The 22,277-nt window shown below is 44.9% G+C and overlaps 1 non-coding gene across 1 annotated transcript; it reads right to left on the bottom strand.

Moving 5' to 3' along the window:
- Positions 1–18,895: 18,895 nt before the first annotated feature.
- On the bottom strand, positions 18,896–19,001 carry LOC132589242 (U6 spliceosomal RNA). Its single transcript, XR_009556563.1, has one exon. It is a non-coding gene; the product is annotated as a U6 spliceosomal RNA (small nuclear RNA).
- Between the last annotated feature and the right edge of the window lie 3,276 nt (positions 19,002–22,277).

The raw sequence follows: 22,277 nt of genomic DNA, 5'->3' as shown, positions 1-22,277 counted from the left end.
GTCCTTTATAAAGTTTATATCTCTGCTACCTAAGCTTAAATAGGAACATACACAGCCTGGCCCGACCTGACAAGGTCTCATTTATGCCAGGTCCGGCCCTCATAACAAATGAGTTTGACACTCCTGTTTTACTGCCTTTTTTTAAAAAAAAAAATCAAAAATGAAATCACTCATCTGGGGTGGGGGAGTGGTTTGATGATGACAATAGTCTAATCATTGAAAAGTGAGCTGAAGGTGCATGGAAGCAGGTGGGATAAAGAAACCGGCAGAAAACTTTTGCACAAGTAAAAAAGGTGAGTCGAAATCAGCTTCCAGAAAAAGGTCAAGGTAAAAGTGATCTCAAAAGAAATCCGGGGCAAAGAAGAAGTGAAAGCTAAAGGCACAAAAATGTGTGCAGAAACCATGGGATAAATCACTGTAGTAGAGGGCCAGAACTGACAAAAAAAATGCAGCAAAGTTCCCAGTGTGCGCAGCTGCCAAGGGCTCAGTTTCACTGGGCATAAGGAACAGCTAGCAGAGCAGAAGGTGTTATAACAATGCCTCAGCTACCCAGTTTAGACTTAAGTAGGCCCTTCATGAAATTAGTCTGAGTAGCTCCCTTTTTATCCAGAGTATAGCTAAAGACAACTAATTTTAATATGACCTTCTTCTGGGCATGTTTTGTGCTCTCTCCCTACCTCAACTTTCATACTTCTTAATTTGAGATTTATTTCTCTTGCATACCAAGGACCCATTCAAAACTGAAATAAGGCATATCAGGAAACCTACCCTGTATGCCATGGATTGCTTATAGCCCCCTGCTCTGCTATTTTCTGCAATTTGGCTCCAAAGACAGAAGGTCTCAGCATTTTAAATGAACTATGTACCATGCACAACACAATTTGTACCAATGTTTAAAACAGGAGTGTCAAACATGTGGGCTGGGGGCTGGATCAAGCCCCCAGAAGGCTCCTATCAGGCCTGCAAACAACTCACAGTTGCCTGCTTCTTTCTCCCTCTCTTCTCAGTTTGCTTTGCCAGACTTGATCAATCAAGTCACAGAGAAAAGCCTCACTTTTCTCCATTGGCTGACCAGCACATGAAAGAACTTATATACAAAAGCTCACAATGCTCAGTCATTTCTTGTTTTCCTCTGGGTCTTAAGCGCAAAGCATTGGCCATGAGATTTCTGTAATGTGTGTCAGTAAATCAAAAGTAAGTTTGTATCTTACAGACACACTGTCAGAACTTGTAACTTTCCTGTATGCTGTTAGCCTAACTGACTCCATGTTGGAAACAAATACTAACCCAGCGTGCTTCATGCCAGGCCACTAACCAAAATAGTATACATTCCAAGCGGCCTGTGATCACTGGAGGGTGGCAGATAGCCTCTGGTCAACATCTGCAGGTGGCCTTTGAAGCCAGCCGCTTCGGACAACTCAGCAGGGCTCCATCCTCCCTAGCTGATAACAGACCCTGAGAAACAGACAACTGTCTCTGACCATGTGAAAGATCGTTTTATTGTTACTGCTACAACCGCATAAAATGTAACCAATGCTAGCTTCGTTATCAGTGTTATCCTGTACCTTCAGCACTATAGTTCTCAATAAACGCCTATACTTTTGGAACAGAGTCTTGGGCCTCGTTTGAAGTTCTTCCAGTTCTGACACACACACCTGAACAACACCTGAACAGCATACTCAAGATTGCTATAGCACAGACATTGTCTCCAGATTTTGATGCAATAATTCAGAGCAAGACTGTTAAATAAACAAAATATTGCAAGAATGCTAATCTTTTAAGCATGTTTTAAGTTTTGTTTTTTTAAAAAAAAATTGTGTTTGTCTGTGTCCTTCATAAAGTTTATATTTCCACTACCTGGCATTACATTTTACGACACACATGGTCTGGCCTGAGAAGGTCTCATTTATGTGAGATCTGGTCCTCATAACAAATGAGTTCAACACCCCTGATTTAAAATGTTTGCTAGTTTAGTTCACCTGTGGCATATATTCTTTGTGCAATTGCAGGCAACAATCCAACCTAAAGTGTCCTGAAGACTTTTTCTGTCAGTGCATGCATGTGTAATTGAGTTGGATTGAGCCCATACTGTGCTTTTGTCAAGATCCCCAAATTAATCTAGCTACTCATATTTTCCTCTTGAATTCTTATATAGTGTAGTCCAAACCAGGTGTACTCATAAGTAAAACCCACTGGTCGTGGATGAACGTACTAGTAAATAACATGAGGAATACATTTTTTGCATATTAATTTATTTCATTATTCCTTTTCCCAGGGGTTGTTTTGCAGAAAAATAGGTGGTGAAGCTCCTCCAGGGATTGTTGTGCAGCTTCACCTACAATTCAATGGGCAAGGTGGGAAGGAGGAGGGGAAACCCTCAGAAAGCTTCAGGAGCTGTGCTCCTGTGAGAGCCAGTTTGGTGTAGTGGTTAAGTGTGCCGACTCTTATATGGGAGAACCAGGTTTGATTCCCCACTCCTCCACTTGCACCTGCTGGAATGGCCTTGGGTTAGCCATAGCTATCACAGAGGTTGTCATTGAAAGGGCAGCTGCTGTGAGAGCCCTCTCAGCCCCACCCACCTCACAAGGTGTCTGTTGTGGGGGGAGAAGATATAGGAGATTGGAAGCCGCTCTGAGTCTCTGATTCAAAGAGAAGGGTGGGGTATAAATCTGCAATTCTTCTTCTTCTGAATCCAAGGCCTGCCCTTTCCCCTATGAAGATCCAAATTGGCTTACCAGGGCTTTTTTTCATCTTCTAGCGAAGCTCTGCCTGGTCCGGCCAGGGCTCTGGGTGCCCCAACCTGCTATACAGCAGACACATGCTCCCAGGCCTGGCGGAGTGGTCTAATATGCCAATGAGCTTCTGCTGGGCTTTCTCTACAAAAAAAACACTGGAAAACACCACATGTAATTCATCAAATAAACAGCCAGCACCTAAAAGAAAATTTATTATCACTCCAGGGCTGCTCTGTGATCCAACTGGGTTGGTTTACATGGTGACACAAGTCATGAGCCATGGGTTAACAGTCAAGGGTCAAGATCTAGGGATGGGCACAAATCAGAAAACTGTGGTTTGTGTCAGTTCAGGTCCAGCCCAACTGGTTAGTGGCCCCACAAATCCAGTTGAAAGGGGCCACAGTCCCTTTCAATGGGGTTTGCCAAAAACAGCTGAGCATCTGTTTATATTTTAAAGGGACTGCACAAGAAAACCTGCTGGCTCAGCAGTTTTGGCAGCTTTTGTGGGGAACAGAAAGCAGGGGTTTAAAGGGATTCAGAGTCCCTTTAAACCCCTGCTTTCTGGTACATCCATGAACCACCATGAGCTGCATAAACCCATCATGAACTTCATTTCGCAAACCACACATCAGGCAAAATGTATGATGAATTTTTCTTCATGGTTCAGTTTGCACCCATCCCTACCAAGATCCCCTTGGCTCTTGTCCTTTGGCTTTTAACTAAACAGGAAGGGAGGTATAAGCTTCGCCTTAAATTTTCAGGTTGGCATGTACATTCACAAGAGTTGCCATTTTGTAATTGCTTCTGTAAATAAGGAAGAGGGAGGAAGAATCAAGAATCCAATTAGTATAAAAATCTTCACCAAATACTAAAATGAATGGAGAATCAGATCACAAAGGGTTGAAATCATATCTGTTTCTTTATATAGTAAATTTTTGTCTGAGGCTTCCTCCAAGGAACTCAGTGTGGTGTGCACAGCTTCCCAATTCCACTTACACAACCACCCTAGGAGGTAGATTGGACTGAGAGAATGATTGTTCTAAAGTCGCCCAGTTAGCTTCATGTTAGAGTGGAAGATCTGAAGTCAAGTGTCCTAGGTCCTACTCCAATACTAAAAGCAATATAGCCTGCTGGCTATGAACCCATTAAAACTTTAGTTGACTAATACTACTGAAAAAAACTAACAGTGCTATCCTACACAGACTTACTCCAGATAATCCATTGACATCAACAGGCTTAGATTTTGGGGGAAGCTGCACAGGATTACAGTGGCAGTCTGCTATCCTGTGCATGCCTGCTTGGCAATAAGCCCTATAAAAGACAGTGGAACTAACTTCTAAGTCAACGTGCACAGGGTTCAGCCACAAGGCTGGCATCTCTAATTCTAAGGTCAGCGAGATCCATCAGCAATAATGACTTCAGCACTTAGGAGCTCTGGGTGAATAGTTTCAGCTCAGTCAGATTGTTTGGCAGCAGTCCAAATGGCAGTGGTTATCTGTCTGTGAGATGTGAAGTGTCAGGTTGAGATTCAGAGGTGAAATGATGGCTTTTCAGTGTGCCCTTAAACAATACCACAGGAAGGATAAACTGGCAGTCTAATCACAATTTAATCTGATGGGAATGAATTTTTGCCCTCTCCCTTAGACCTACAGTTCACTTTCTGTTAAAAGTTCCTCCTGACATTTTGCGCACTAGAACTTGTCATGTTTTAATCACCTTGTTCAAGATATCTCTTGAGAAGAATTATTTACAATGCAACCCTTATTCTGTAAGAAATTGAACTCTGTAAAGAAATAGAGGGTTGGAGTTTTTTTTAAAAAAAACTACAAAAGTCAACAAGATTTTCCTTCAAGGAAGAACACGTTGAGCTTCTCCTTCTTATGCTGATTTTTTTGGTTGACACAATTCCCGCACCCACTTTGCTGTCTCTTTTCTAGAACTTTCCATTAACAAAGAGATACCTCAAAAAACATTTTGAATTGAGGAAGCAAATCTAAAGAATAGTAATAAGAAGAGTTTGCTTTTATACTGCACTTTTCTCTACCCTAAGTAGTCTTATAACACACATAAAATATAATACATAAAATGTATTAATAAATGTGTATATGTGTTAATGAATATGTTATTATAAATAATAAATTTGTTAATAAATATGTGTATCTGAAGAAGTGTGCATGCGCGTGAAAGCTTATACCCAGAATAAAACTTTGTTGGTCTTAAAGGTGCCTCTGGACTCAACCTTTATTCTTAATAAACTTGAATAATTGACAATGTGTTGTCTTTTGATGGAGCTCCCAAATCTGCTATGTTAAAAGACTGCTTCACCCTGCTTAATCACAGGGCTGGCCCTGCCATATTTGAAGGGTTTTCAGCCTTCCAGTAGGGAGGACCTGGAATTCTCCTGGAACTGATCTCTGAACTATAAAGACCCACCCCCCTGAAGGAAATGGCAGCTTCAGAGGGCAGTCTCTGCAGGGCTGTCAAACATATGGCCCGTGGGCCAGAATTGACCTGCTCAGGGCTTTAATACATCCTGTGACTTTCTTCTCTCTCTCTCTCTCCCCCCCCCCCCGCCCTTCTTGCCTGTCCTTGCCCTTCTAAGCTGCCTGGGAATTCAGAGAACAGAGGGCGGGGTTGCTGAACTTCCTTAATCTTTGTTGGCTTCTCCTGTGCCCATGTGAATCAGCTAGAGTTGTTTGTTGGCTAAGGAGGAGGGGGCTTGCTTGCAAACTTTGTGCTTCCTGGTGGGGGCTTTTCTCTTGCGTTCATTAAGCTAAGGAGCCAGTTGAGTCTGCTAAACTTATCTGCTGAAGTTTGCTGGCTAAGGGGGAAGGGGCTTGCTTGCAAACATTGTGCTTCTCTGCAGAGGCTTTTCTGTTGGGTTGATTGAGCTAAAGGCAGGAGCCGGGTGGGTCTGCAGGAGTTGTGAGTTATCAATAATCCCCGTCCCTCCATTCTTCTTGGGGTAGTATTTGTTTAATTAGTATGACATTTTTGACTGGGCTATCCAAGTCATGGCTCAGTTGAAGAGCCTCTGCTTGGCATGCAGAGAATCCCAATATCTCTCCCTGGCACTTCCAATTAAAAGGACAAGGCTGTGGTTTATTATCAGAAAGACTCCAACCTGAGTCCCTGGAGAGGCTCGGCCACTCTGAGTAGAGTAGACCTGGTCGGGGGTGGAGGGAGCTTGCAATGCTCAGCCATTTCATGTTTTCCCCTGAGTCCTAGGCTGGATCAGAGAACTGACCATGAGAGCAGACTGGGGGAAGGGTTTGCTCCCCACTCCAGATAGTACAGGGGCTTCAGCCTAGTGCTGCACTGAATCTTTAATTGTGCTTGTCTGTGTCCTTTTAACTCTGCTACCTGGCATTACATTTTATAATAACACCTTCTGGTCCAATAAAGTCCCATTTATGTAAGATCCAGGCCTTATAAAAAAATGACTTTGACACCCCAGCTTTATGGCATTACATCTCTGCTGAGCTCCCCCCCCCCAAAAAAAAAACAAAAACAAAAACACAACAACAACTCACTTCCTGGGGACCTCCCCCAAATCTTCTGGAATTCTCTGAGTTGGTAACCCTACATATTTTGAACATTCAAGTTTCTTCTTTTTCTTTTGATCAGTTAATAGTTCAAAGTTTGCTTTTTAAAAATAAACATTTGTGTCTTCTGCATATAGAAAAGTGGACATCCCATTGACTGAGGATCACTTTGGATGTTCAAAAGATCCTGTGAGAGGACAGAGATGTGAATTTTATCCTCGCAGTTGGAGAACTTGCCTCTCTCTGCAGGTATAATAGACATGTCTACCCTTTGTACCCAAACAAGAAGAATGAGGAGGGGAATTACTTGCTTACTGTTACTCTCTCACTGGTTCTTTGAACTGTTCAGAGCTCATCTGATGGATTATTTGTGATTCACATCTTCTGGAGAAAATAGTATTGAAGAGGACTGAGCTAGAGACAGACAAAAAGCTTTTAAAGTTGAGATAGCAGAGTCAAGCTGTGTGTTACTCATCAGCCATGATGGGCACTTTTGCAAAGAAAAAGAACTTTGAGTTGGAGCCATGTTCCTGTTTGTTTATCTGTTTATTATATACAATTTACAGCCCACACTTCCCTGCATAGGAAGCCTCAGGGCGGGTATCATCAGTTGTGGAACAACATTAAAACAATAAATATAAATTAATCATTAAGCAATAAAATCCCAAGTAGTAACACAATCAAAACCGAACAGTCAGATGGCAAGCAATGCATCTCAATGGAGATTATGCATCATGTGTGCCCATGGATGTTGAATGATAATATAACTGGTGAACATATGCACAGAGTAGGGGGAGGCCAATATTGATGGAGTTTCCACCACTTCAACCATGGGCCTGGTGGAACAGCTCTTTTTTACAGGCCCTGTGGGACTACATTAGGACTCACAGGGCCTGGATCTCACCCGCCATGCCAATGCTGGAACTGAATTAGTTTCTGTCTTAAGATGCATGTATAGATAAAACATGTGTGAAGGGCAATCAGAAGCAGCAAAATGGCTGATGGGGCGAAGATTAAGCATCCCTTCCCAATTTTAATTTAAAAAGTATCTGTCTGTCTGTCTATCTATGAGTAGCATCTAGTTTGCCTAGAAAAATCATTTCCCTCAGTGTGCCCATTCATTTTTTATAGCCCACTATCTGTACAATCAGAGATGATACAGGGTATGGAACTGTAGCTCAGTGATTTATTTAATTATTTACACATTTAAATCCTGCCTTTTTACAAAGTTCCGTGTGACTTACATATAGTCTTTAGTACTCAGTAATAACTACAGCAATATGTATTAAAACACCTAAGGAGTTTGTAGAATGGGACCTCACCATTTCCCTTTCCAACTATTGTCCATACCAGCAGGAAAAGCTACCATCCCCAGTTCCACAAATGGAACTGCCATTCCTTCAGAGGGACTATGTGGTGGGATCCTAGACAGTGTGTCTCCAGTCTTGAAGCGTCCTAAGAGGTATTGCCAGGTGCTGAACCACTGAAGGATGCTGTTTGTGTTGTCATCATTGAGTGAAAAATAGAATAATGTAATGTCCAAAGTAAATATTGCTTAGTAGTATACTAACAAGAAAATATCACTGATTAAACATGACAAAGGAGGAAATGTATGCAGTGAAGAAAATAAAACCTAAACCAAATTTGCATGCTAAGATAAGGAGGAATTAAGTTAATTTAAGCCTGTGAGCAAAGGAAGGTTTCATAAGGTATTTATCTGGAACATGCTAGAAGGACAGGACAAAAAGAAGTTTGAAAGCATAGTCAAGACACAGAAGTATCATTGAAGCTTCCATACATGGAGTTAGGAAAGTAAGGAAGCAACTATGTTTAGACAGAGCAGGAATATATCCAGGTTTTTTTCTATGAGAAACTCCTTTTCATTTTAGGCCACACAGCCCTGATATAGCCAGTCCTCTGAGAGCTTATAGTAAGCCCTGCAATAAGAGGCCTGTAAGTTCTTGGAGGATTGGCTACATCAGGGGTGTGTGGTCTAATATGCAAAGGAGTTTCTGCTACAAAAAAAGCTCTGAATATATCCAACATGAGTTTGATCTTTCACTGGAAGGCCAGAGTTGCAAAGAAGAATACTGGCCAACTTGAGAAGTTATGGAGAAGAAATCTGAGTATTTCTGATTTAAGAATAAACCATTTGCATCTCTTTCATCTGAGCTCTAAATAGAATATTCTGTTCAATTTTGGATATTGTTTAAGTATATGGAATAAAAAGGAAAGTCCAGAGGCCCACTGGCTCTGATCCTTCCATAGCAAGCATCCCTTCAGTAAGGTTCAGCATGAGAAAGCCAGAATTAGTGATTCTGTAGTGATTAGACTGCCAGAGTAGCAGCCAGTAGTGATTCTGTAGTGATTAGACTGCCAGAATAGCATTTTACCATGGAAGTTCATTGGGACACCTGTGGCCAGTCACTCTCTCTACTGCCTGGCAGCACTACTGGGAGGACGAACAGTGGAGGAGAGGACAACATTTGTAAGTTGCTTTGAATGTGATGCTCCACTGGAAAGAAAAAGCTGAAGGTACATATTGCCCATCCAGTCAGAATGAAGAGGCTGACACAGTATGTTGGATAAACAGGGCCGCTTTATTTAAACAACTTGAACGAACTAAAACTGGCAAGGGGTAAGGCCTAACAAGACAAGCCCTGGGGTCAGCCCCATGACCCCGCCTTGTCCTGAAAAGGGGCGAGCCACCCTGCCCCCAGCATGAGCCCAATATATTCTGGGTGGTGCTGAGCAGCCAGGCCCAAACTCCACCTCCACCTAGGCCGGCATCGATCCCACTGGAAAGATCCTCCCGGTGAGGCTTTATCGTGATCTGCACTCCCAACATTGAGCCGTAAAGCCCATCTGCAATTCATACAGACCACCTGCACCAACAGATGTTGAGCCATAGGTGCTCCTCAAAAACACTGTGGCCAATACTTCATCCTGCCACCACCAATGCCAAGCCTCTGCTTAGGCATTTGCACCCACCGGATGGCCCAGAGCCGACCGCAACCCCTGCTTTAGTTCGTCCAAAAAGGCCCGGTTACCCAACTCAGATAAATGAACCCCATTTGGCCGATACAAGTCAGCATTCTCGACTCGTATGGCCGGATGGGGAAGAAATATCCCTAAGCCCCCTTCCATGGCCTTCTGCAAGGCCCGGTTGGCCTTGCTTCTGGCCCGCTCGATCCCCACGAGGGACAAGGCGTAACGCCAGACCCTATGAGGCAAAATTGCCGACCATACTAAAATAACTCCTGGCCATCTACGTTTAATGGCCTGAAGATCCACCTGCGCCTGCAACGAAAGGGCCTTCTCCTTCATCAAACCCAGGTCATTCCCACCCAAGTGGATGACCAGGATGTGCGGAGGAGGCACCCTCCTCCCATTAAACAACAGTGGCATGATCCCCGACCAGCACAGGCCACAGCAACCCAGCCACTCCACCGTTCCCCGCTCACTGAGGCCCAACTGGGTGCCAACTGATGATCTCCTGGCCTGATGGGCTGCCCAGAACACCATACTGTGTCCGCAGATGAGGATCCGACGCCTCTCCCTATGAGCCACAGCATCTGGAAAACAGAAAATAGTCACCAACGGGAAAAAATTCCCAACGGGCATGAAATACTACTAGCCCCCCCCCCCAAGTGACCAACGGGCGCACATAGGATTTGAAGGCTGCGGACTGCCAATGGCCGATCCACTGTATAGTGGGGGGTGAATAGCCCATTGCGGCTGCTGTGGAAGCAGCACCAATCCAGAATGAATGTGTCCCAAATTTAACACCCCCTAATCCCAACTTAGCCAGCACCCTACCAGTCACTGCCCAGAATTGATATTTTGTCAGGGAGGACCCATCGCTGTGGCGAAACAAGAGGCCACCTCCCTCCCTGTAAATACTGCTCTAATGCCTTAACTGGGCACAACTCAGGCGTAACACACTGGCCGATTGTAATAAGCATGCCCCTCCGATGCTGGTCCATTTTGGATCCCCTAACTGTCAGTTGTACCTGTCCCCCTTCAATTTTGACGTAACTGGCACGCAGCGCCCAGTCAGAATTGTCCTTCTTTGACTGCACCACTAATTCACTAATCCGAAGCGCACCAAAAAAGGCCACCAAAGAGGCCGCGTGAAAAAGAGCAGCCTCAAAGGAGGATGAACACACCCCGGGCCAAACCTTAAAAAGCCCTTGCAGTACAGAAGGGGATATGGGTTGCCGGGCATCCGCCCGCGGCCCACACTCTCTAGCCCAGCTTTCCAGCATCTTCTTGACTCTAAAATCACCTGTACGTTCTGGAAGGCCTTGTGCTTTACTGATAAAGGCAAGCGCTGCCAACTGGCCCCTAATTGACTACAGGCCTAACCCTCTATCCTTCTGATAAATACAAAACTGTATAATGTGCGCCACCGGGACCAGCCAGCTATCTGGCAGCCTAGAAGCGCTCCTAAACACCCGAAACTGCAAGTCAGCCCTTTCATAGGCTTTCCGGGTGCTCGGAGCCAATGCTAATTGAATCGCCCTACCAGCTTTGGCTTCCCAAGCTGCCAAAGTTCCTGGGGCGTTTGCATTGGCTGAAGGTCCGCTTCCGGAGCAAGTTGGCGAAAGCGCTCGATCTGTTGGCGAGATAGAGCGTCCGCCACCCCATTGCACACTCCTGGAACATGTTGTGCTAGAAACAGAATGTTCAACCGGAAACACCACAATGTAAATGCACATACCAGATTCATAACTAATTCTGATCTGGATGACAAGGAGTTGATAACATGTACAACCGCCATGTTATCACACCAGAAATGAACCATGTGGTTGGCCAGTTGCTCCCCCCAAAGCCAAACGGCTATTACAATGGGAAAGAACTCCAAAAAAGTGAGGTCACGGCAGAGCCCACTGGCCAACCACTTGGTGGGCCAAAGCTCCGCAAACCAGTGGCCTTGAAAATATACTCCAAATCCGGTGGTGCCCACCGCATCCGAAGATATCTGAAGCTCTGCTTCAATCTTCAAGTCCACACGCCAGAAAGAAACTCCATTGAAGGAATCCAAAAACTCCTCCCATACATCTAAGTCCCTCTGCATGCCCACAGTCACTCACATTCTATGGTGAGGGAGCTGTAAGGACCCCATGGTGTCACATAGGCACCGCAAAAAGGCCCTCCCCGGGGCAACAGCTTTGCACGCAAAGTTGAGATGCCCCACAATCTGCTGGAGCTCGAGCAACGACACTTTGCGCTGCTTCCTAAGAGAGGCCAATCGTTCTCTGAGGCCTTCCACTTTTTCCTCAGGCAGCTGTGAAGCTTGCTGCATGGTGCCCAACTCAATACCCAAAAACGTGAGCACTGAACTAGGGCCCTCTGTCTTTTCATGCGCCAGCGACACCCCGAGCTACTGTGCCAGCTCCACAAATGACTGCAGTAACCTGGCACATTGCCCAGACCCCGCTGGGCTCATGTAAAGGTAGTCATCCAAATAGTGAACCGTATCACTTAGCCCCGACCTGGCCCTGAGCGCCCATTCCAAAAAGGAACTAAAATGCTCGAAAGCAGCGTAAGACACTGAGCAACCCATGGGTAATGCTCTGTCCATGTAATACTTCCCATCAAAACTAAAGCCCAGGAGGTAAAAATCCTCCGAATGCACTGGCAAAAGGCGAAAGGCTGACTTAATGTCACATTACGCCATTTCAGCCCCCCGGCCAAAACCCCAAACCACTTTGACCGCTTGGTCAAATGAGGTGTACTTGACCGAACAGAGAACGTCCAGAATGGAATCGTTAACTGATCCACCCCTGGGGTAAGACAAATGGTGTATCAAACGGTATTCCCCAGGTGCCTTTTTAGGCACCACCCCCAGGGGAGATACCCGTAAAGTAGGTACCGGCGGAGCCTCAAAGGGGCCGAGGACCCTCCCCTCCACACACTCCTTAGCTATTTTAGCTCTTACCACATGCTCCATTCCTACTACGGAACGCAGATTGGGAGCCAAACAAGGTACTCTGGGTCCCTGATAAGGAATACAAAATCCAAAAGAAAAACTGTCCAATAGGTAGGCCCTATCCGCCACCAGAGGCTAATTGACTAGCAACCGCCTAAGTACCCTCACCTGTATGGGACTGGGCCCCTTTTCCAGGTGGCTGCTGGCCACCCCCACCCCCAGGGCGTGTAACACCCACCCTGGGTTTGGATTTACTACAGGCTGAAAGGGCATGTGACCTGCCGCACAGCGGGCACTCGTGTTTAAACTTACACGCCTTCCTGGAACACACACCCTTTGACGTGAATTCCCAACATAACAGCTGGGGTTGAACCGACTGGCCCACCATACCGCGGGCACCTACACTCACCGTTGCTTATGCACTAGGTGTCCACTATCAGTCCTATCACCTAAGTTAGGTTTCGCCGGCGACATTAACTGCAGCCAAAGCTGCTGGTTAAACTGGTCCCAGGGCATCCCCGGATTGACTGCGGCCCGCATCCGAAAGTCCTCATCATATTGCAACCAGGCCGCGCCCACAAAATCAGTGTACGCGCAGTACACTATGTCACAATACTGAAAAAGGCCACCCCTGAGGTTGGTGCTGCAAAGGAGGCTTACCTACTTCCCCCGAAGGGGTAATTGCCACCACGACATCCGGGGCTGGCTGTCCAGCATCTTCCAATGCCCCATGATCCCGGGGCTCCCCACCTGGCAGTTCCCCTGCATCATCACCATCCTCATGGTCCGACTCGCATCTCCTGTCAGCACCATCGGGCCCACCCTGCAATGCAGAAAGATGGGCCAGCACCTCCTTCTCGAATGTCAACCAGGCAGATCGGCCCGTTGCCCTGCAGTTCCCCTCCCATATAGGCGCCCCTGTGGCATTCATCTGCTGCTCCAAGGCATCTAATTGGCCCATAATAGCCTGCCTTAACTGGGCTTCCTGGTCACCTTCTCCAGGGGGGCCCGGTTCCTGGCCCCGCCTCCTTATAGGCCTAGCTGGCCATTTCCCTTTAGAAGGGCCTTGACCCTTCTTAGGAGCCATTACCCAGGCCGCTATACCGACTCCGCCCCAATGTCTTCACCTGGCTCACGTCAATAAAGGTCTATCGCCCTCCTTCCCCCCTTCCCCCTGTGCCCAGCTAGAGAAGATAACAAACGAAGGGGGAGCATAGCCAACCCCTTGTAATTAGCCCCTTGTCTCCCGACCAAACTATGGCCCCAAAACCAAATGTGTGTGGGGGGATGCTGGGGATTGAACCTGGGACCTTCTGCTTCTCAAGCAGCTGCTCTACCACTGAGCCACTGACCCTCCCTTGGCAACTTCCAAACAGCCCCTACGAAGGCCTCAGCCAAGGATAAATATAAGGGAAAAGGGGGGGGGGCTACCAACCAAGCCCCCTGTAACTATGGGCCCAGATACCAGACCTCCCCCTGAGCCAAAACCCCCTGGAACCGCCTCTCTCCCAGCCTCAAAACAGCCCATGTGGCCACCGCTCACGCCAGTAAGAAGTGTCCCAGCCTGTGTTGCACGCGCCGAAGAAGCTGCCCAGCCTACTGCTGCAGCTTGCGCTGAAGACCGGGTGAACTTGTGCTCGCGCTGCCGATCGTGTCGGGCGCAGCCCTCTCGGACTTGCTCGGACGATCCCCGATGCAGCTTTCCTTCCGAGAGCTAAAACACACTTCACAACACTGGGTGGGGCTGGGGCTTTTATAGCCCTGACTCCCCGCTCAGCAGCCGATTCCCGGATGGCCGGGATGTCGATCAGCCTCCCTCCATCTGGGTAGGCAACAGCATCCCCCCAGCCTATCGCTGGCGAAGCCAGCTGTCTGGGAGGGGCTGGTTTTTATTAATTCATTTATTTCTTTGATCTATAGCCTTTCTTGCTGGATTCTGGGCAGATTACAGGTAAAAATCAATGCAGCAAGAACAGTATAATGCTTACAATCAGCAATTACTTTATAATTGTAAACCAAATCAGAGCTCATTGTGCTGAAAACACAGTATAATACAGATAATAAAGCAGGAGTTAAAAGACTGGAGAAATTGCCTACAGTGAGATGATGGGAGAGGGAGGGAAGCAATGTAGGTGTGTCCTCATAAACAATAGTTATATAAAATCTTTTTAACAGCTAGACATAAGCGTAGTCCAACAATTGTGCCTTTGCATGAAAAGATTAAACCATAAAACTTAATGGCTGATATGTGTTCTTCTACCAAGGTTGAACATTGTGGGGGCCTTTGCATAGAAACATGGTAGTTTACGAATACAATTTCTCAGAAAATGTAAGGAATAAGCAGATGTATACATTTTGTCCACAGTTCTTTGGAATGCTGTAATTGATAGGGGAGAGAGTCTGAGCCCATCATCAATGAATGAATCTGTAAGCATAAAAATAGCAAAGCACGTTGTCTTAAATCTTGTCATAGAGCTGAACTGAAATCATTAATACCATTTCAGTTTGTGTGAAAGAACTTTGCCAAAGCTAACAACTTCATTTTCACTCTTTCCAATAATGGTTTTAATTGAGCTACATAATAAATAGGAACAAACAAAAGAGTAACAAACAGTTGGTCCAATAAAAATAACTGCGGCAAGAAGTTTGCTCTAATGCTATCACTAATGCAGCTGCTGCTATTAGGATGGACATTTGGGAAATTGTGCCTATAGATAAAATTGCAGCGTTTTCAAGATCTGTCCAGCAATATTTCTTCCTTGTTTTTAAAGAATTTGCAGAATTCAAACTTACCCTTTTGTAGAAAGGCTTTATCAGCTAGCACCTTGTTGTATTTTTAATTTTTTTTGTCTAGATTCAGAACAGTTGCTACTTTGAAGAAGAATGTGTGATTGAAGAGAAGAAGAGATTGGATTTATTCCCTGCCCTTCACTACCCAAAAGAGTCTCAGAGTGGCTTACAATCTCCTTTCTCTTCCCCAAAACAGACACCCTGTGAGGAAGGTGGAGCTGAGAGAGCTCTAACAGAAACTGCTCTTGAGAGGAACAGCTCTCAGAGAACTTTATCTTGCAGTTTTCAAACATGTACACTGAGAATGAATAGTTGGTGGGTCTGAAAATCCCTCTTTTTAAAAAAGCAAAATTCAATATATAGCATAATGACCTTTTTCTTAAAGGACTGACTGTCATGAGAATTACATGATAGTTATTTTCTGGATGATGCCATTTTGGGGTACAGGTAGTGGAGATGGGAACAGGGAGTAGAAGAAAAATTCCTTCTTTAAGAAAACTTGTCAAGAAGAAGGCTGGGATGATTTTTTTCTCTCCCCGAGGTGCTACCTTTTACATGAAAAGAATGTGAAGAGTTTTTTGTGGCAGTCTACACAAATGTGCTACTTCAGTATACAGTTTAAAGTAATTATCATCCATAATACAGTTTAATTACTGTTATAAAGTGATGCTTTATTACATCCATCTTTGTGGATAGAAATCTCTAGATCATGAGAAAATTGCACCTGTATTCTTTGTTAAGTAAGGGGAGAACCGTGTATGCCACCCCAAGATCCTTGGGGGAAGGACAGGATGAAAATGCAGCAGGCTAGAGGAAGGAGGCAAACAAACAGACCAATAGATGTTTCGAACAGAAGTGGTGCAAAGATATGTGATATATGTTATCCCTTTATTTGTAGCTGTGCATTCTACGGTATTCGCCTCTGCATCTACAGCAGCGGGCTGACTGTTTCCCAACTATTCTACTGTTGCAGAGATTACCATCTTTATAGATGCATTTAGCATGCACTCGTTGATTGACAGCGTAATCCACATTTTTATGTGATTGGGTGGCAGCTGCATCCCAGGAGTAATGTGCATGGGGACCATGTTTTTTCTGCAGAGATCAATAATAAATCTTCCACATTCAACTCTGATGTTTAGTGAAGGAAATTGACTTTGCTTTCTCTGTCTTCAAGGGTGAACTTTCTAAAAGCTGGGTTCAAGTTTTGAAGGAAGTTGGTAAACATTTGGGGACTTTCCTCTTTGGTTTATAAAAGGATCCCAAGCTTGAAAGGTTTACTTGATTTGTTACAATAACTAATTTTTGAATGAACAAATTGTCAAGAAGAATCTGTATACCAGTTGTTGTTGTTGTTTTTTGCAATGAATTGTACTCCCCCTCCCCATTTTAGTCAGATTAATCAAAGACATCATCTGTTTATTACTTTTTAACCATAGTTTTCAAGGTGATTCCTTATTTCAGGACATATTCATGATATTATGGCCAGCCTTAGGACCAGTACTTTTAATGTTTTTTTTAAAAAGTGCCAGTACTCATATATGCTGATTTCCACCAATTTCACTGACCTGAACCTCCCTGCAGATTCTCTCTAGGCTGTACCTGAGGATTCACGCTTTCTTTCTCTGGCTAAGGGCAGTGTGCCAGTGCACATGGATCAAAACTTGATGGACCATCACAGAGAAAGAAAAAAAGTGCTATTTAAGAAGACCCAGAACTACTTGGGTATATGGTTGGCAGGGCCAGCTCACCCACTAGGCAAACTAGGTGCTTGCCTAGGGTGCTGGGAGGGAGGGGGCGCCAAATTGGGCTGCATCCCCACCCATGACAAATGCCTAGTTTGCCTGCCTGCCTCTCTCCCCTCCACCACCGCTGCAGTGGCACCTTTCCTTTCCTTTCCTTCCCTTCCCTCCCTTTCTGCCTGTCCCCCCCCCCAATCACCGTTGCTCGGCCCTACCAGCTTCGACATGGCCAGCATCTTATCCCTGCACCTGCCACCTATTTGTGAGGCAGCAGGTGCAGGTCTACTTATGAGTATGCAGCAGGTATGGTGCTACTCGTGAGTAGGCAGCAGGCACGGGGCTACTCACAAGTAGATGGCAGGCCCAGTGACTCAGGGCGGGGGCAGAGCTGTGCTGCCTAGGACGCCAGAAGGATTAAGGCTGGCCCTGATGGCTGGTATATTTGGACATAGGAAATGGGACGTGTAAGATTGGTAACCTTTTGCAGCATACTCCTGAAAACCATATAATCTTTAATTCGTATGCATATGTATGAAAAAAGATCTAAATCACTATCAACCATAAACCTTGTTCAAATGTTATGGTAAAAGCACATATAATCTGCGTACAGTGTATACTAGATTTGTCTTTATTGAGCAATTCTGATGTTACCTACAATGCATGTACACCTGAATCCCTGATTTAAACCCCAGGTACTGGTCCCTAGTTTCATTTGTAAAGTGAATGTGCATTGGCTCTTTCTTACAAACAGATGTATGGCTACAAGTGCCAGATGTATGCACATTCACTGAAATTTGCCAACAGAACTACCATGTTCATCCTGTCAATTTCCAGTTAGGGATCCGGCCACTGCACTAATGTTACAGATTAATTTCTTATGGGGGAATCTTATAAACATTATTTGGGGCTCCCATCATGAGATACATCCCTTCAGTTCAAAAGCCTCACCTCACTTTAAGTCAGAACATGACTTCCAGCAGGCTGCAAACTGTGCTTTATTACTAGTGCAGGGTTACAGCACATTCTCTGTTCATTCATTTGTCATTCTTTGTCTCTTACCAAAATACAGAAACCATCCAGAGTGCTCAGAAGTGGGGGCAGCAATCTACTGATTCCCCCCCCCCCCTGAAACACAATTTCATGAGGCTCAGCAGAAGGGGGAAAGTGCTGTTACACAAAGTTAACAGCTGGTTTTACAGCTGTGTCCCTTTGTAGTGCCATTCTATACTAAGTTTGCCCAGTCTAAATCCATTTTAGTCAGTGGGCTTGGATTATTAACTGAATAAGACTGCATTGCTATTCAATTAACATCCCTTTAATTTTCTGCAGAAGTTTTGCCGTAGCAGGTTCTCCAGATTCACTACAGAATTCATGTAAGATTAAAATGAGGGAGGGGGTACTTGGGGTATCTCTTAGAGTAGGAACGATATCCCACTGTATCCAGAAATATACTTTGGAGGGTGCCCCCTCCCTCCCAGCACCAGAAATATCCAGAAATATCCCCAGCAGCTCTGGTGTGTGGTCTTAGATCTTTGATTGTTATGCCATATGCAAAATAATACGCAATAGTAGGCTTTTGATAATGGATTTCCAAGGATCCTTAAGACAAAGAGACCATCATATTTCTCACCTCTTAGCATTCTCTTAATCTTTCTCTGGTCCAACTGGATATAGAAATGAAACTTCAAAGAGTCAACCTGTTAGTTTCTCTTGCTAGCAGTTTAACAGTTCAATCTTCTGCATTTGGAAATCAGTAGGTTTAAATACGAATAACTCTGAATAGGACTGCACTGCCAGCTGCCTGCCAACAAAATGTCTTGTTCTACCGAAACAAGTGAACAAGAAGAATTTAATTAAGTTAGAACTTTCTCCATTAGATGCTGCAGCAATGGGCAAAACTGCAATTCTCAGAATTTCCCCTTCAATGTGACACATAAGAACATAAGAGAAGCCATGTTGGATCAGGCCAATGGCCCATCCAGTCCAACACTCTGTGTCACACAGTGGCAAAAAAATTTATATATACACACACACTGTGGCTAATAGCCACTGATGGACCTCTGCTCCATATTTTTATCTAAACCCCTCTTGAAGGTGGCTATGCTTGTGACCGCCACCACCTCCTGTGGCAGTGAATTCCACATGTTAAAAAATATGGAACGCTTCACGAATTTGCGTGTCATCCTTGCGCAGGGGCCATGCTAATCTTCTCTGGTGTAATCTTCATTTTTAAGTACTGGACCAAAGATGGCACAGCCATCCTTTGATCCTTTCTCAGTAATGAGGCCAAACTATTTTGCACCACTAATGCAGGAACCAGGAGAAATGACTGCAATGTGGCCACACTGCTTCACATGCAAAGGCTGGTTTGTCCTGTCTTATACAATCCCTCAATAGCCTTTTTTTCCCTTAGAGCTTGGGAAAATGTACCTTGATCGCTTTGATGATCACTGTGGCTTTCAGTTGACCTCGAACAAAAATTCTGAGGGTATCACTTTCAACTTCAGCTTTCCTTGATTACCCTTCACTTATGCTTGATTGCCCTGGTCCTGCTTGCAATATCTCGGTGGGCTAAGAATGGAGGAACTTTCTGCACAGTAGTGCTTAAGCCTCATGATTGCTTAAATTGGGTATCCTTTTCCAAGGCCAATGATTGCAGAGTAGGATGCTATAAGCTGTCAAGAAGCCCTTGGGAACAAACTGCTCTCTTGTAAGAGCCGTAAATGCAAAGTCTGACTTTTGGGAAAACCAGACAGCGATGATTGTCAACCAAATTCTGATAATGAATGGAAAGTATGGTATTTTGTGAAAGTTCAGAGATTAATGAAAATACATGTCTTTTAGGATTAAAGACCTACTCTTCAACAGAAGGAAGTTTGAGTCCAGTGGCACCTTTAAGACTAACAATTTTTAATTCTGGGTATAAGCTTCTATGTGCATGCACACTTCTTCAGACATGTTGAAACAAGACAACAGTTGACAGTCCAGGTTTAGTTGAGGAAAGCCATGGTGTTCAGAAACGTGCCCCAGGAAACTCCATCTTTGAGCTCTGACATTTACAGTTAAGCCTTTGCTCATAATACATGCCATACAAGCAAAAGCCGGAGCCTGGAAAAGTTTGTTCCAAGTTCTGCTCGAGCTATGGATGCCACTATACTAGCCTGAGATGTAGTATCTCTGGCTGAACTGGGCCAGCTAATGGCAGGGTTTCATTGAGATGCTTATAACCAGGCTCTGCCCTTCCTAGGCAGCCATTTTCCATGTACAGTGCATCTACCCATCCTCCCACTTGAGCAATGTGAGATTAGCTGAAATTTTTTGGAAGTCCTTTAAATTGCCTCTGATGGGGGACCATTTTTTGCTTGCTTCATGGTGTTCCTAGGGTTTGTTGTTTTAAATAAGCCTGGTCTTGTAACTTGTAGACCACGACTAGAGATGGGAAGAATAATTCAGGTAAGGATAATTGTTATTTATTAATTAAAACATTTATACCTTGCCTTTCCTCATGGTTCAAGGAGACTTACAATAATAGTTAAGAACATTTCCAGTTAAAACCAAAATTAAGTAACAAACACTAACTCTTCCCCCCCCCCTTAAAAGATTCAAACCACTCCAACCACCTCCCAAACTATAAAGCTTTGTAGCACCTCTTGAATATCTCCAAGCATATGATCCCCCTTCACCTCTTCAGGTAGTCTATTCCACAGAGAAGGAGCCATGATGAATAAGTCCAAAGTTCTTGTCAATGTCAGATAGATAGTAAACAGTTGGGATAGTTAACAACTGGCTGCCTTAGGATTGTTGTTGGCACACAGGGATATATGGCAGGAGACAGTCCTTCAAATGTATGGTCCCAGGTCATTAGTGGATTTTAAATGCAATAACGATTTGAACTCAGAAACAGGCTGGAGCTGTTTCAAAATGGGCAGCTTATGTTCCTGATGGCTAGCTCTTGACAATAGTCAGGCTACTGAGTTATGGAATAGGTGACATTTCCAGATTGTCCTCAAGGGCAGTGTCACATAGAGCACACACAGCTGTAATCTGACCATGAGGTGTAAGCCAAAATGCCCTCAAAACGAGGATGGGGAATTGTCAGATGGTGGGCACCTGGCTTAATCAGGATCTTTTACCTGTGTATACAAGATTCCACGTCCAGAAATTAATGCTTAAAATATTAGGGACTCTAATTAAGTAAAACAATTAAAATTTATTCCAGAAAACATAGGCTTACATACAAGATAAAATACTCATAAAATCATACATACAGTCCTAAGAAAAATGGAGAGAGATATAGAGACAACACATGGGTAGACAAACAGGGTGATAATTACCGATCATAGTCTTCAAGGAAGGCTCCAATGGCGACGAAAGAGGACGGGGGAAATGGGACCCTCAACTGGCCAAGAATCGGGGATGGATCTAGACAGCGGAGATAGGGTACTGCTAGATTCACACCTGAGTGGAGCTGGGTCAGAGGTTAAAAAGACTACCTTGGACCCTCTGGGGATGGGAGGTACGAGGGAGGAGAAAGGGGAGGTACTGCAGTGACCATAAGGGCTGGACTTCTGCAGTAGCTAATAGCAAGTTGATTGGTGGCACCTAATTGGGTACCAATAACTGACCAATGAACAAGCTTGGGTCCGGGTTACCTGATTGGCTGTACAGGTAACCATGGGCCAAGGGGGAGGCTTCAGGATGACAGTTGGGGAGAAGAATAGGAGAAATTACTGGGTGGAGGGGTGTTTAGGATTATTAAATTTATCTAAAAAGGTGACAATAGATGGCCAAATTATTGCCTAGGTAACACCTGGTTTGCAGAAAGGAACTTGGCTCTGGCTGAAGATGGTCTTCCTCTTCCTCAGTCTTCTCTTGGCACTAGCCTTTGTCCTGGGTTCCGCTGGACAAATACTTGGGTGGTATTTGCCTGGATAAGCTTGATGGCCCCATGGGTGGGTAACATCTGCTGCGTACGTGTGCCTCCCGCTGTGCTGAAATGGAGTCTTGGCACTGCTGGAAGATAGCTGGTATTAGCCTCCCAAAGTGGATTCTATGGTCAAGGCTGAAAATCGCATGGCCTGGATAGCTCCTAATGGCATACTTTCTTCCGCTCCAAGATAGAGATGGCGTTCGCCCGAAGTGACTGGAAATGATCTGTTCTCCTTGCTGGCGCTCTTCCAGGGACACGGAGCGCTGCTTTAGTGCTGTGCCTGTTAGTACTCATAAGTCCTTTCCAGTCTGGTAGGCAAACCCACGTCGTTCTGGCAGATGTGTGAGAGCTCTATCTTCAGGCACTCTGGCAACCAGAGGAGTGACTACGATGTTCTGGAAATTAGAGGCATTTCCTTACAGAGGTTACAGAAGCATTGGATCAGCAGGGTCAGATCAGCAGAGTCTAGGTAACAAAAGAGAAAACCAAATGCAGCTGATAGAAAGAACTATCAGGAATGTGGAACTCCTGGCCACCATGTCATCCTGCACTCACCATATCATCCTGCAATTGGCACTCACAGAGGCATCAAAAGATGCG

Source organism: Heteronotia binoei, chromosome 1 (genome assembly GCF_032191835.1).
Source record: "Heteronotia binoei isolate CCM8104 ecotype False Entrance Well chromosome 1, APGP_CSIRO_Hbin_v1, whole genome shotgun sequence".
Classification (NCBI taxonomy): domain Eukaryota; kingdom Metazoa; phylum Chordata; class Lepidosauria; order Squamata; family Gekkonidae; genus Heteronotia; species Heteronotia binoei.
This window is presented reverse-complemented; position numbering and strand designations above follow the sequence as displayed.